The sequence below is a fragment of the Carettochelys insculpta genome, chromosome 6 (genome assembly GCF_033958435.1).
Source record: "Carettochelys insculpta isolate YL-2023 chromosome 6, ASM3395843v1, whole genome shotgun sequence".
Classification (NCBI taxonomy): Eukaryota; Metazoa; Chordata; order Testudines; family Carettochelyidae; genus Carettochelys; species Carettochelys insculpta.
Genome location: NC_134142.1, coordinates 67,322,196 through 67,337,644, shown reverse-complemented (window position 1 = coordinate 67,337,644; position 15,449 = coordinate 67,322,196). Strand labels below are relative to the sequence as shown.

General features: G+C 44.5%; 1 protein-coding gene across 1 annotated transcript in view; it reads right to left on the bottom strand.

Annotated features, from left to right (window-relative positions):
• COX16 (cytochrome c oxidase assembly factor COX16) overlaps positions 1-15,449 on the bottom strand; it is a 53,198-nt gene that overhangs the window by 12,209 nt on the left and 25,540 nt on the right. The window lies entirely within an intron of this gene.

Here is a 15,449-nt window from a genome sequence, read left to right as displayed (position 1 = left end):
ATTGGAGGAACTGACTCAAAAGGGGCTTGCAGGGGATTCACTAGTTATTTTATGGGGTTGTGGTACTGCCACTCTTACATCTCCACCGCCTTCAGACCTAGGCAGCAGCAGCAGCCATTGGCCGCTGCTCTGAAGGCAGTGCAGATGTTGGGGTGGTCATACCACAATCCACCCTACAATATCTTATGACCCCCCCCTTCAAAAAAAAAAAACAAAAAAAAAACCTCCTTTTTGGCTCAGAAACTCTACAATAACATCACTGCATTTTCAGATTTAAATAGCTGAAATCATGAAATTAACTGTTTTTAAAATCCTATGACTATGAAATTGACCAAAACAGACCATGAATTTGGCAGTTCACCACAGCAACAAGTCTGCTGATCATGTGGGAGAGAGAAAACTCTTAAGAGCAAGAGAGAAACTCTGTATCTCACTTCATTCACAAATGAATGCAAACTTCTGCTTAGTATCCTCACAATAGTTCTTCAAAAAGTCTGTACACACAAGGAAGGTAGCAATTAATTCTTATGCTTTTCAAGCTATTCCTCCAGAGGGAAAAGAGAGCAAGCAGGTTGAGGAGTGGGGATGAGAAATGAGGCACTTTTGCATGATCTTGGCCATTCGTGTAGTTGAAAGACACTCGTATGAGACTCACCACTGTGACATCTAAGTAGCTACATAAATGAGTGTTATTTCAAATAAAGCAGGCAGAATTTACCTGAAAGATTTTTTGTTTTGACTGTTACAATAAACATTTCTATATCCTCCACTGATCAGATTTCTTTTACTAATATCTAATGTTTCTCTAATGTTTGATGTTCGTATGATTAAGCTTGTGAGAGCTCAGGGAGCACTGCTGCTCTGCTCTCAAATCACTGCCTTGCATAACAATTCCCCTCCACCTGAGGAAGGAGAAGAGAACACCTAAGTCTAAGACACAGAAATCCTGCAAATTTGCAACTAGCTTGACTCAGTTACGTTGATCAAAACAAACATAGTCAGGCAAAGAAGCTACCTGAAATTTCTCAAGCAGATGTTACTCTGATAACACTCACTGGCAATTACACAGAAAACATTTCTTCATTATAAATAAGAATGTCATTCACTACCTTGAGAAGATTGGTTAGATCGATCCTCTTCTGAGCACATAATAAGTGCGGCTCCTAGGGAGACCATAATGACCCACTGAAGTTGTGCAAACTGTTCTGTAGGAAGCGTCCCAGGTATGTCAATAAAAGGAGTATTGCTGCTTTTCCCTTTCCATATTTTGTTTCCCAAACATTCACCCAATCCAGCAAAACTGAATGATTCTAGACCTCAGGGATTCTGCCCTGCTTTCTCAACCCCTGCTTTCGAGAGCCCACATTTCAGTCACCATGTCTAATCAGAAGAGAATACATGTCTTCAGAACCAATGCAATGATCCTAATGGCTGACTAATGGGAAGAAAGTCTGTTACAAACTATCATTTCCCACGACTTCACGTCTCAGTGAATCACACCTTTCCAACATTACAGAAAAGAAAGATAAAATGGGCATATCTTCCCCCTAATAAACACACACCACAACATTACTACGTGCTAATTTAAAGCATGTCAACCACAATGAAGCACCGTTAGAGACCATTTAGAATGCAGCTACGATCAAGAGTGACTATGTCAAAATGGCAATGAAGACCTCTTACTCTATAGATTGCCTCCCTCTAAGTAGTCATACTACTTCATTTCACAGCAAACATAGCCGTGTTTTCATTATCTCTGCCTAGCCAATACAGTACGCTGAGATGGAGTCTGTTCCACTGCACATATTATCAGCCGAATTTTGAGTGAAGAATTCTGATGCAGACGAGCGCCGCTGAATTCTCAGACCCCCACCCCCCATTGGAGCTTGCATTACTGGCCTGGCAGTGTGAAAATTATATTCGGTTTATAAAATGGGACTCATTTGAAATGAAATCACTGAGAGAAACTAAAAATCACACCCAGATGTCCATCCTGCCACACCTGCGTAAGGAAGGAGTATGCACAATGCTAGCCAGGCACAATTTTTGTCCTTTTCACCCTGATTCGGCTGTTGGGCAAATCTGCTTGGAGTCTGCTGGGCATTACAGCAGCTGACCAGAAGCCCAAGGGCCATTCTAATGGCTAGAGATGGTGGATGCACAGGAAGAACCAGACTATGTTGCATGCACCCTGGGGTGGTGGAGTAGCAGTTACAGGATCCCTATGCTCTTCAGGCCCTCAGGAAGTCCTTTAAAGTGGGATTAAGGTAGAAAGCAGGCTTTGTATTTTTTCCTTATATAGAAAAAAGCCTATTTATAGACAAAACCCATTCAAATTCTGAAGGGGAAGTTACTCACCTTGTGCAGTAACAATAGTTCTTCGAGAGGTGTGTTCCCATGGGTGTTACACTCTGGGTGTTGGTGTGTCCTCGCACCAGCGCTCAGAGAATCTTCTGTAGTTGTGGTTTCTTGCAATGTGCACGCACAGTAGTGCTTCCTCATGGCATCTGGCGCATGAGGTGCAGGTGCCTCAGTTCCTTCTTTACCCTAGCAAATTGAGCAAGATGCTCCATGGGAAGGAAGAAGAGAAATGGAGCAACCAGGGGACACCCATCTGGAAGAACCATCATTACTGGACAAGGTGAGTCACTTCCCCTTCTTCAAGTAGTGTCCCCATGGGTGCTCCACTCTGGGCGACTATAAAGCAGTAGTCACAATTTGGACGTGGGTTTGGAGCCCGGTAATGATCACAAACAACAGAATTGCTTGACCCACTTGAATGGAGGAAGCAACAGAAGACGAGAGCGCGTAGGGCTGTGCAAACGCATTGCTGGAAGACTATGTTGCTGCTTTATATATGCCCATAAGGGAATGATCGTGAGAAAGGTGGTGGTGGAAGATGCAGCCCAGGTAAAATAGGTGGTGGCACCACCTGGAAGCTCCCTTCAGGGAAGTGCATAGCAAGTGTGGAAACAGGCAGAGATCCACTTGGACAATCACTGAGATGAAATGGGCAGGTCCTTGGATTGCTCCAGAAAGAAAAAGAGAAGCCTAGGAGACTTGAGCCATGGCTTTGTGCGATCGATGTAGAAGGCCAGTGCCTGAATGTCCAGAGTATGCCATGTCACATGCACTGGATCAGAGTGCGGCTTCATGAAGGACACAGGTAAGTTGATAGGTTCGCTGATGTGAAATGGAGTGGGAACCTGAGGGAGGAACTTAAGATGAGAATGAGGAGTAACTCTGTCCTTAGCAAACACTGTTAAAGGATATTCAACCATGAGACCAACAAGCTCCCCAGACCTCCTGGCCAACATGATGGTGACTAAAAACGAGACTTTCATCAACAGATGGAGCCGGGAACACATCGCCAGGGGTTCAAAGGATGGTTTCAGGAGGCAGTTGAGTATAAGGTTAAGGTCCCAAATAGGGACCAGAGGGCGTACTGACGGAAAGGTGTTTTGCAGACCTGTCAGAAAACGTTTGATGATGGGATGGGCAAGGAAGATGATCCCATCCTTCGCTCAGTGGAATGACACCAATACCGTGGCATGCAATAGGACAGTAATAAGGGATAAGCCTGACTCACACAGGTGTATCAGGTAGTCGAGGAAGACAGGAAGGGGTGTGGTGTGAGGAGGCACAGGATGATTAATACCCAACCATTGAGAGAATCGCATCCATTTGTAGAGGTAGGACTTGCGTGTGCACTTGCATTTGGACTCCTGTCTGCTATTAACGAGAACCCTTTTCACCCATCTCAGAGCATGTAATTTCAGCATTCTGGAACCATGAAGGAGTCACACATGGAGGCGCAGCCTGAATGGATCAGGGTGAAGGGAGAGGCTGAAGTCCTCACACTGAAGGTGGTGGCAAGGATGAAAGGAATACGGAATCACCACTGACAGCTAAGGGTACCGGTTTGTCTGAGCCATGCCAGGGCTATCAGGATGAGACAAGCCCAATGCTGTCTGACCTTGATCAGCAGCTTGTGAATCAAGGGAAGGGGAGGGAATGCATACAGAAGGGGCATACCCCATTGGATGGAGAGGGCATCCCAGAGGAAGTGTGTCCCCAGACCAGCTCTGGAGCAATAGTGATGACACTTTCTGTTGACTCTGGTCGCAACAGATCTATGTGCAGTTGGTCGCAAAGCTGGAACACATGACTGAGGGCCATTGAGATGATTTCCCACGTGTGGTGATCACTGAATGAACAGCTGAGGGTATCTGCATTCACAGTCAGTACCTCAGGGAGATATCTGGCCACCACGGTAATGTGGGGCTGACAGCACCAAGTACACAGTTTTGTGGTCTCTGCGCATGGGGATGGAGACCGAACCCCGCCCTGACAACTGATATAATATATGCAAGTGGTATTGTCCATGACGATGTTGACTGACCTGTGTGCGAGGTGCCATTAGGCATAGCAGACCACTCTGAAAAGTGAAATAACTCAAAGAAATGCTGGGTGGAAAGGAAGGTGGCAGGGGAGATGCCCAGAGGAGCACAGCAGCCGTGGGCCACCGGGGATTCCTAAAAAATTAAAATAAATGCTGGGTGGAAAGGGACATGGGGGGTGGAGATGACCCAGAGATCCTGGCATCAGAGGTGGTGGATTTCTGAAAAATGAAAAGAAATGCTGGGTGAAAAGGGATATGGGGTGGGAGTCGGGGAGAAGCCCAGCAGAGCACGGCAGTCATGAGGCACCAAGGAGTCATGAAAATGAAAAGAAATGCTGGGTGTAAAGGGACATGGGAAGGGAGACGCCTAGCAAAGCTTGCAAACCTTGTTGGGGGGGGTGGGGGTGAGGAAAAGACAACCCGCTGGCTGCTGCAAGCAAATGTTAAGGGGCAGGAAGCATGTGGGGGGAAAAAAAAAAAAAAAAGAGATGCAAATTCCTGTGGTTCCGCAGGTTGCCAAAGACGACATCACCCTCCTAAAACTAACAGATATGGAGAAGGAACAGCTACTCATGCTGTGTGGCCAAAAGCCTGGAAAATTGCTAGAATACTGTGTGGTGCCATAACACCAGATTGCTATCTGGTTGCCTGACGCAGCACGGTGTGCTACAGTGGAAGCCACAACAAGTCAGGCTTGCCCAAGAACCTTGTGCAAAAAAATACAAGAGTGCCTGGATGAGGCCTTTGAGGCAATCTCCAAAAAGGAGAAAGGCTCCATCCCAAGAAACATTAACACACTTTTCTAAGGGTCACAGAACCATAGCATACATGTACCCATACCCAACCCTATACGTATACCCACCCACAACCCACTTCTAGCATGCAGAACTAATATTCACCCGAATAGTCTGGTCCAGGGGGCTCAGTGACTGGCGTGGAGGGGACTGGCTCTAGGTCTACGGTGAAGAGCTCTGGGCTGTCTGGAAGAACTTCCTCAGTCCCCTGCTTGTTGCCCCCTTCCTCTGAGGCACCCAGCTCCTCTGGGCTCACCTCAAACTCCATACCAGGGCCTCCACAAATGGCATAATTCGGATCAGGCTCCGTGGTGGGGGTCACTCCCCATAAGCACGTGCAGCTGTTCATAATAGTAGCATGTACATAGAGCTGCTGCTGACTGCTGGTTGGCTTCCCAGACTTTTTGATAGGCCTGCCAGAGTTCTTTCACCTTCACCTGGCATTGCATTGAGTCCTGTGAGTAACCTCAGATGGTCATCATCTCACGCAATATCTGATCATAGATTGCTGTATTTCTCTTGGTCACCTGAAGTCTCTTTGCCACTGATTGGTCTCCCCAAATAGCAAGAAGATTTTGAATCTCCTGGTGGGTCCACGCTGGGGCTCTCTTGTGACCCTGAGAAGTCCTAGGCAGATCACTACCTTAAGTGCTCATGATTTCAGTAGATGTCTAACGATGCGGTGCGATATGATGGGCAAAGGAATTTTTTCATAATGTACACCCTTTATATTTGCAAGGCTGGGAGCTGCTGAATTCCAACTGCAATTCTAATTCAAATTCAATCAAAACTTTGCGGGTTTCCTGTGACCTTCTTCCTGTGCACCTGGATGGACAGCAGCATACAACGAAGCGGCCATACATGGAGGGTCACCATGTAGCTTTGTGGAATACACACAGGATACTTCTGGAGGCTAATAAATTCAAACTAAGGACCTGGAACTTCCATGCTAGCCTTTATTTGATATTTTAAATTCAAAATTAATGCTATACACATCCAGTAATATTGATATTTTGTTATCAGTATTACGGCTCAATAAATTGAGCTAACAGTATTAACCATGAAAACAGTAATGCTTTAATATTGAGCTAACACCTCACATTCGATTTTATCTTGTAGCGTAGATACAGACACAGACAAGAAGAAATAAATCCCAGTTAAAAAGTGCAATGTCTAATGACACTCAAGCAACTAAATTAGATGCTATTTTATGCTCCAGGAGGAAAGGGAACAGCATGGTGTAAGTAAAATAGCAAAAACACAGAGAAAGTATGTACAAAATACATTTTCCTACTGTTCTGTGCAATACTCTTGAGTTTTACATTACTGTCATTTCAGCTATATAAAATATAGAGGTAGGTCCAAACCACCACCAGAGAGCCGACTACCTAAACTCCTGGGACTTCCGGATCTGCACTTTATGGTTTGGGCCCATCTCTCAAAAAAGTGGGTGTATCTAGGATCACAGAAACTGCCACACCAGAAATGACCAGTAGTCCAAATGGTAGCTGGCAACAGCCAAGCTCGTGATTCAGAAAATACCACACAAAAGCCTGTAAGGCAGCAGTTTTCAAAATGTGAGCCGCACAGCGCTAGTAATCAGACAACAGCTACTGGTCAAGTCAGCATGCCTCCCTATTTCCAGCTGTTATATGGCATTTGTAAGATGCTAAAAATACATTAAGTCCTTCCCTACTATTATTTTTCCATGTGAACATGTGCTGTAATTGCAGGCATGTTAGGATGGGAGGTGACCTGTGCAATTAAGAATGGGAAAGAAAGTGTGCATGAGATAATCTAAACTTCAGCCCATACTATTAAAAAAATTGAGAATCATAATAAGCTGATTAGCAACACCACAGATGGGGAGGAAGTCAACTTGTACACCAAGGCATTTATTTATTTTGCATGTGCACAGTTGTCTACCTAAAAGATGGCACGTGAAGAGTGGTGTGATGGCACTTCTAGACCACTGAGGAACCTAGCCAACAGGTATTCATCAACAGAGGGTGTTATCTGTGTTGTGCCACAGTTCCACAAAGGACTGTCATGAAAGCCTAGCAATACTGACTGACTGCACATTGACGGACTGACTGCACATTGACCTTGTCCAGTCCAAAATCTGTTCAACCAGGGATCACAAAATCAAGCAGGCAGACTGCAGCATCAGTGATGAGGGACTGGTTGGGGAACTATAACAGATATCCATTCCTTTCACTGAAGCGTTTTCGCCCGAGCATCCTGGCACGGTAGAGGAGACCACAATGGGCGATGTGATAGTAAACATACAGCTGGTGGTTTTAAAAGGACGTTGTGCGGCAGCAGCTTTGGGCTGGTGAATACGCTCTCCAGTAACTTGCCAGTGATAACCTCTTGTCTGATATCAGGAGCAATATAGCTCAGAACTGGAAGCCATGGGAGTGGAGTCAGATGCAGAGTGCCTGAGATGATGTGCATGGTGGTATGTAACTCTGTATCTGCCAATCTAGTGAGTGACAATCGACTCCGCCCTTGTGCATGGCGTTCCACCACTAAATAAGCAGTGGCAAGAGCTGACTTATGCAGGATTGGAACATCAGCACCCAGGATGAACCTGTTAATTTGCTAAGAAGATTGTTGCTCATCTTAACTTTAGCTGCTGTCTTCTACATGTGGGCATGGTAACTCCATGTGAGATCTAAGGGCACAGTTACATAAACCAGTCCTACTTTATGCTTCACCTTCTGACCAGTCAGATAAATATATTCAGTTCTTTTGTTGCACTGGAATGAAGAAGAGGCAACAATGTGGAGACTGTTTCTATGATGCGTGGTTGGAGGTGCCAAGTCCTACAGTAGAGTCAGCTAACTTTACCATGTCTTGGTTTAAGGTGGCACCAAGCTCATGAAATCTCCAGGCCTAGGTACTGCAACAGATGATGTCTGCTTAAATGAACTTTCATGACCCCGTTGTTTACAGGTCATCAATATGAAGTTTGAACAGGGTTGGAGAAAGCAGAGCTCTGGTAATCCATTGCTTAGTCATCTCCAGGAACTTGGCTTCTCCCTCACATGGAGTCTAAACTGCCTACCATGGAGGAGGAGTTCAATGATGCTGGTGACCAAAGACAGCGCGACCCTCAGGAGCTGGCCAGTATGCCACACAGTATCATATGCTACCGTTAGAATGATGAAAACAGCAACTGTTTTTAAGTTTCTCTGGAAGCTATTTTCAAATGTGGTTAGTGCAAGTCCTTGGTCATACGTACTACAGCCTTGGTGAAAGCTGGCTTGGTCAGGGCTTAAAATTCTCTCCACAGCAGATAATACGTGCTGTAAGACCAAGCGCTACAGTGCCTTGAAGCGCACCAACAATGATATGGGATGACAGCTTGATGTTTGTATTGAGAACTTCCCAGGCTTGGGGTGTGCGTGTGGATGACAATGACTTTTACAGTGTACCATCATCTCTTCAGCAGCCTACCTTCGCTGGTGATCCCAGTGAAGAACTGCACAAACCAAAGCATGAAGACTTATCACCCTTCTGTGACCTGGGAAGTTGGCTAGTGGTTGCTATTTTTCTTACTTCTACAAATTGTTAAAAATATACTAAACTGAAGATCACAAATGAGAGCGTTTATTTGCCCCCTACTTAGCGCACTGCTAAATTACTTCCTAGATTTGACCTAAGAGACTGAAATAGGGGACCAATAGAGGATGCTGTGGCTGTTCCATGTGCAGTCTCTACCTGTTTGGCATAATATGTAAACGTTTCTGTACTGTCTCACATACAAGGGCCACTGGGAAATGGCTGGCATTGTGCGGCCCTTATCTCAAAGAGAAAAATTTTCTTAATCAATTAGGTCTCTCCTCTCACATCCAACTTTATTTCTAGCTACACGCTGATTTGATTGATATAAACAAAGCTAGAGGCCCCCCTTCTCAAGCAATGGGTACCCAGACACATGAAATTTCACACTAACATTTCCAGACAATGACTGTTCTTTCTTGTGCACAATGAATACGTTCCAAAGATAAAATGACCTCCACTGCTACTGATAAGACATTCGACCCTTCCCAGATGCCTCGGGGAAAAGGTGGGCCTTGCAACATGCCCCAAAGATTAACAAATTCCAAGTACTGCCCATCCACCTTTCCCAGATCAGATTCAGGTGGACTGAGCTCTCAAAGCCAAGTCCCTGGAGCTTTGCTACAACTTGATTTTTCTGCAGCTCCACTGGTATGAAGAAAAGAACTTACTCTGCCTTTTTGTACACACTTCCACACATATCTGACCCTCAGGGAATCCCCCTTCTAAACATCTAAGCAAGCGCAAGAGCTCTCAAAGGGTCTGTCTATATTTACTACGCATTCGACGTGCTGCAATTGATCCACTGGAGTTCGATTTTGCCACGTTGATCTCTCTAGGCTTGGCCACCGACCCTAGCACTTCCCATTGCCACATGGAGTTAGGGACATCAGTGCGAGCCTGAAGAGACCAAACTACACCAGGAAACAAAGTCGATCCTGATCTGTCAATTCTAGCTATGCTAATGGCATGGCTAGAATTGTGTAACTGGAATCAGCTTTGGTCCCTAGTGTAGACCAGGCCTACTGGGCAGACATGACTATAAATGCCACAACTTCCCAAGGCTTCAGCACAAGACATTTAGAAAAAGGCAAGACTTGCTTCGCCTGCCTTCCTTATCAAGGGGCTTGGGCCTAGAGACCCTCATTTTAGTCTAGAGGAAATAAAAACTAGGCAAATGTGGTTTCCTTTCAGCCAAAAAGTGGACGTTTCAGTCACAAATAGCACAACCCACTGCAGAATTTTACTATGGAACTCTGCTGCAGCAGAATTTGATGACTCAGCTAAAAATGGTTCTAGGGAGGGGGCAGGGAGCAAGAAAAGTAAGACAACCATCTTTAAAATATTACGAGACAATTCCACAAGGTGCCTTTGTAAAGCCTCTTTAATATGCTGTACCTGTCCTGTTACAAACTACTTAAATAGCCTGAAGTGCAGGATTTACACTACATGCCCTTAGGATATTAGCTGAAGGAAAAGTAATGTTATATAGGCAGAGCTTCAAAAACTCTATTTTCCTTGTCGCTTCAAAATTACTATAATTTATTAAAAAAAAATTGTGTCCTTTTAAAAGACCTGAAATCTTTAAATGTTGATTGTACCATAGGCCATCATAGCTACAAGCACTCTTCATTAATCCATCAAACCTACCTACAAAAATTCTAACATTTGTATTTGCAATATTCATTTTTATGCATTTCTAATGTTTCCATCATTGGTATCTGGATACTATCGTTTGACCGTTTGGATCCTCTTTAGGATATACTAAGGCACCTAAAATTCTGCTCAGAAAAATCTCTTTGAAAACACCCATCACATCTGTTCATTAGTGACCAAAATAAAATAAATAATAAAAGTTCCCATACTGCTATGCCTGCAGAATTCACTTTGGTAAGAAAGTTTGAGCTGAAATTCCATTTTTTTTTGGTGCATCATCATCGGAATATATACTTGTACAAGCCTTATGAAGGCAATAAAATGGTATGTGTCATGGAAGGCATAATCTTTATTACCAGTGAATATGTACAAGAAAGAAGGCACCCCCAGATCCCAGCACAAATATGCAGGGCTACTGGTCCAAAAATGACATTTTAGCCTGGATATCGTTTCTCCAGAATCACTTCCATAATTTTTTTTTTTTTAAAGTTTGCTTTTCAATGTGTGTGTCAGATTCATAGCTACAACCTAAATGCACTCATTACAAGTCAGCGGTGGGGAAAAGGGGCAAATATGGCATAAACTTCACCTTTACACTCTCTTAATCGTGCTAAAGCTCTATACAGCACCAGCTCCCTCGTGCCAAGCTAGGGCAACTGAAAAACTGTTCCAAATTGCGTTGCCAGTAAACAACTCCAGGAAGTAAAAAATGCAGTTGGAGAAAAGTACGGTGCAGGAGAACCCTGACTATACCCTATATCTTCCACAACATCCCTTTGCTCTGTGTCATACCAGCTGCAAAGAAGAGGAATGGTGTAAGACCCTTGTGCATTGATTCTATGCTTCTGGAAGACCACCTTTATTTAGACTGATGAAATCCCTCAGCAATTACTTAATAGGTATTGGGGCCAGTTTATACTGGCAAAGCAGTAAAAGCAAGGACACTCCGCGTCAGAAGTTCTGGCCCATTATCTTTTGCTCAGCTAGTCAATGAAAATATGCAAAGGAACTCATTTAAAAAGAAGTACCTGACAATGGAGCGTACCAGTTAAAAGAATAAGCTTGGAGGACTCTAGTCCTGATTTGTAACAGTATAACCAATATGGTTTCTCTAGCCATTTTGAGAGGCCTATAGCTTGTCTGCAGCCAGACTAAAGAGCAGCAGCCATTAACTGTGAAGCTACGAGTCACACACTCACATTCCATCTACATTCCAGCACAATAGTACCATATCAGACTGTTAAGAAGACCACATCCTAGTGCCACCCACTGTTAAATGGATCACAAGATGGGTAAAGAAAACTTAATTCACAGCATTTTGTGTGGCAGGCAACGACTTAATGGCTGAGGTGGAACCATCAGTCTCTGATGATTGTCTTCACTTTTCTACTGTTTTCTGTATCAAAACAAAAAGCAGTCAAGTAGCACTTTAAAGACTAGCAAAATGGTTTATTAGGTGAGCTTTGGTCTGAAGAAGTGGGTCTGTCCCACGAAAGCTCACCTAATAAACCATTTTGCTAGTCTTTAAAGTGCTACTTGACTGCTTTTTGTTTTGATAGTGTATAGACTAGCACGGTTTCCTCTTTGTTACTGTTTTCTGCATGTTCTCGGTCTGGTTTGTAATTGCTCCTGTCTGTTGTATAATTAATTTTGTTAGGTGTAAATCAGTTTAAGTGGGTGGGTTATGATCGGTGAGGTAATTCTGTTACCCTAGGCTATTATTAGTTAGTAAAATTGTACTAAAATAATTGGTCAAGGTATAGCTAAGTAGGACTCAAGTTTCACTACTTAAAAAATGGGGTCCAAAAAGGGAAAAGAGGAATAGAACATCAAAGGGGGGAAAAAAGAAGAACAGAACACCCAGCAGGAGGGAAGAAGGAACACCCAAAGGACTCACCCCCAAGACACATCAAGACCCTGAGGTGCAGCAACCAGCATCCAGAAAGTGACTTTGTCCCAACAGCGGAAGTCTGCCTGCCTGCCTGCCTGTCTGACCAGGATTGGTGAGCATGATACTGTGTGCTTAGCATGTATTCTGCTGTCCTGGTAATTGTAACTAAATAGAGAATAAGAATATTACTGTGTAAGGCTTTTTCAGTGGCACAGATCCTGCATACCCGCAGGGAATTATGCCCTGAGCCCTAGGAATTGGGTAAGGGTGGGAGTTTAAATTAACAGGGTCACGCCTTGAGCACTACGGATTGGCTAAAGATGTGTATATCCCTGAGTGTGGAAGGGATGAGAAATTTGTGCAGGTAACAAATTCAGAAAATACTTAAGCATGTGCTTAATTCTTATTAGGACATAAGAACCCTTCCCCATCAAGGATGCTTGATCAGGGTCTAAAAAGGGAAGAAAACTGATTATTTAAAAAGAACAGATATGTTGAGAATGTAATGTTTTTGCCATGCTAAAACATACTTCAAGAAAATGGTAGTGCCTTCCTGAAGCAGTGTGTGTTAGAGAAATTAGATCTTTCATTAAACCAGCTCACTTTCCTGCTATATTGAGGAAACATATATATATTGAGGGAGAGAGAAAAAAAAAACCTCAACCTCTACAAAGCTCACTGCACAGTATGTATCTAAAAATGGTTTCTATACTGACACCTAGTGAAGTTCCACAGTAACAAGAATTAACCCCACTTTGTCCTATCACTAAGCACTCAAGCGATATCATATTCAAAGTGATTTATTGATTAACTAATTTGCCTTCACACCACCTCTGGAAAGTAGTATCTACATACAGCATTTGCAGATTTTTGTGCTTTTAGAATTAAGCTACAGCAGACCCCCAACTTACATGAATGCAATTCCCACAAGTCAAATTTCACACAACTCGGGGGAGGTGGGGGAGCCAGGAAACTGACCAGCACAGCAGCTCTGATCAGTTTCCTGCCTCCAGGGAGTGGAGGGGAGCTGGGAAACAGACAGCAGCCTAGCTCCCCACTCCCCTGGGCATGCAGAGCTGGGAAACTGACCAGAGATTTTCAGTGGCAGCAGCTGACAGCCTGACTCTGGGCTGCTGCTACTGACAGGAGCAGGGAAACTGCTCCTGTCTGGGGTGGCAAGAGTCAAGCTGCCTCTGACAAGAGTGGTTTCTTTGCTCCCAGCAGGGCAGCAGCCGCTCCTGCTGGTAGTGGCATCTTGGCGGACACCTGACAGGAAGAGCGAAACTAACCACTGCAGCAATCCTGGGAAGCTTCCCCACTCCTCTGAGTGGCAAGTGTCAGCTCCCAGCCACTCAGAGTCGCATTAACCTGAGATACACGCAACTGGAGTGCGCCTATCTCGGGGTCTACTACATAGCACGCTTACACAGACTATCTGTATTTTTAATATTGTTTTGCTAAATAAAAAACAGTGTACATGTTGTTGGTGCCTCAGGCACTCTGATGTGTGCATTAAAATACCTAGAAAGATTAGATGAGATCTAATTACATTTAAACATGACAGGTAAAAGTGCCAGTAGGTGGTCTTCTGAATTGAATTATTTGATTCAATGGTTTTTTAGGCATAATTTAATTTATTGAAAAATGAAGGAGAAAAATAAACAGCACAAGGAAGCCAAAGCCATGCGTACAGATTTTCAGAATTAATATCACAACATTTATCAACAGTAGAATCATGCAGGGAGCAGACCCTCTTCTCCACTCTAGCCATTAAACTACTTCTTGAAGAGTAGAGGCCCCATATGTTAATTAAAACTAAGTCAAACTTCCATTAAAGTCAATGCAGGTTTTGACTAAGTTACTTCCAGGCCTCATATATATACATAGATATTTAAGGCAAGTTATTCATATTCCTTCTCTTCCTTTTATGACCAAAGTTGACAGAAGGTTGGTAGACAGAGCTGCTGCCAGCAACCCTATCTCACTATAACAGTGCAGTTGCCAGGCCATTACCACTTCCACACTAGGGGAGAGAAAGCAACTTTATCTTTCTCCTGCCCTCTCTAGGCAGCTTCCTAGAGAGGGGAGACTTGCCATCACAGCAGATCCCAGATTATTTACAGTTCTAAAAACCCAGCTGCTTTTTGGTATCTTATCAGAAAGATGCAGCTCACAACTACCTATCACCATTCACAGGGTTACTGGGTCAGCACAGCCTAGAGAGAAAATGCATCCCCTCCTAATCACCAGAGAAGCTGTAAATGCCACATGCAGGGACACCTACTAAAATAGAGTGACAAGGTCTCTTTTCCCCTTTCAATTGTAATTGTATCTGCAAAGGGTTTGAGTTGGGTGACTTCAGATTTCTGCAAAACTCTAGTCAACAGAAGAACCCAAATCAGAATCACAAACATACACACTGGTAAAATTGTCCTGACACATCACTCAGGTGAGAGAAGTCAGGGGTGAGGGAAGAGCATGGGGCCCACCAGCCATGTGACCCACACCCAGCCTGGAGAAGGGCTGGGACAACCTTTCTGCACTGCAGGCCTCATCTCTCCCCACCCCTGCTCTGCCTCTTCCCCCAACTGAAGCACCCGAGGTGGTACCAGTGGCAGCGACAGCAGTGTCAGGAGAAGCCAAGCAATGTGGCCCCAGTTTGCTCTGCTCCCCCGGTCATGTCACTCTGCTTCCTGTCGGTGAGCATGGGAATGATTCCACCTCTCCCTTGAGCGGCCAGGAGAGCGGAGCAAGATTATGCTGACGCCTTGCTCCACTTCTTCTGCTGATCCCAGCTTAGTGGGGGCAGACTACTGCTGTGGGCACTAGGCCCCCCTACCAGTCCCTCCCCACCAGCCGCTGGCCAGCCTCTGGCTCCTCCCACCCACAGCTTTTGTGGTCCTCCCCTTGTTGTCCTTCCCACATGTTGCACCTGGATGAGGTAATTGCTCTCTAAAAGAGCTCTATGAAAGTTCAAAAGCTTGCTTCTCTCACCAACAGAAGTTCATCCAATGAAAGATTACCTCACCCACCCTGTCTCCCTGAAATCCTGATGCCAACATCACAACAACTCTTAAAACAGGTCACAGTCTAGGGCATGGTTTCCCAAACTGGGGGGCATGAAGAAATTCCGGTGGGG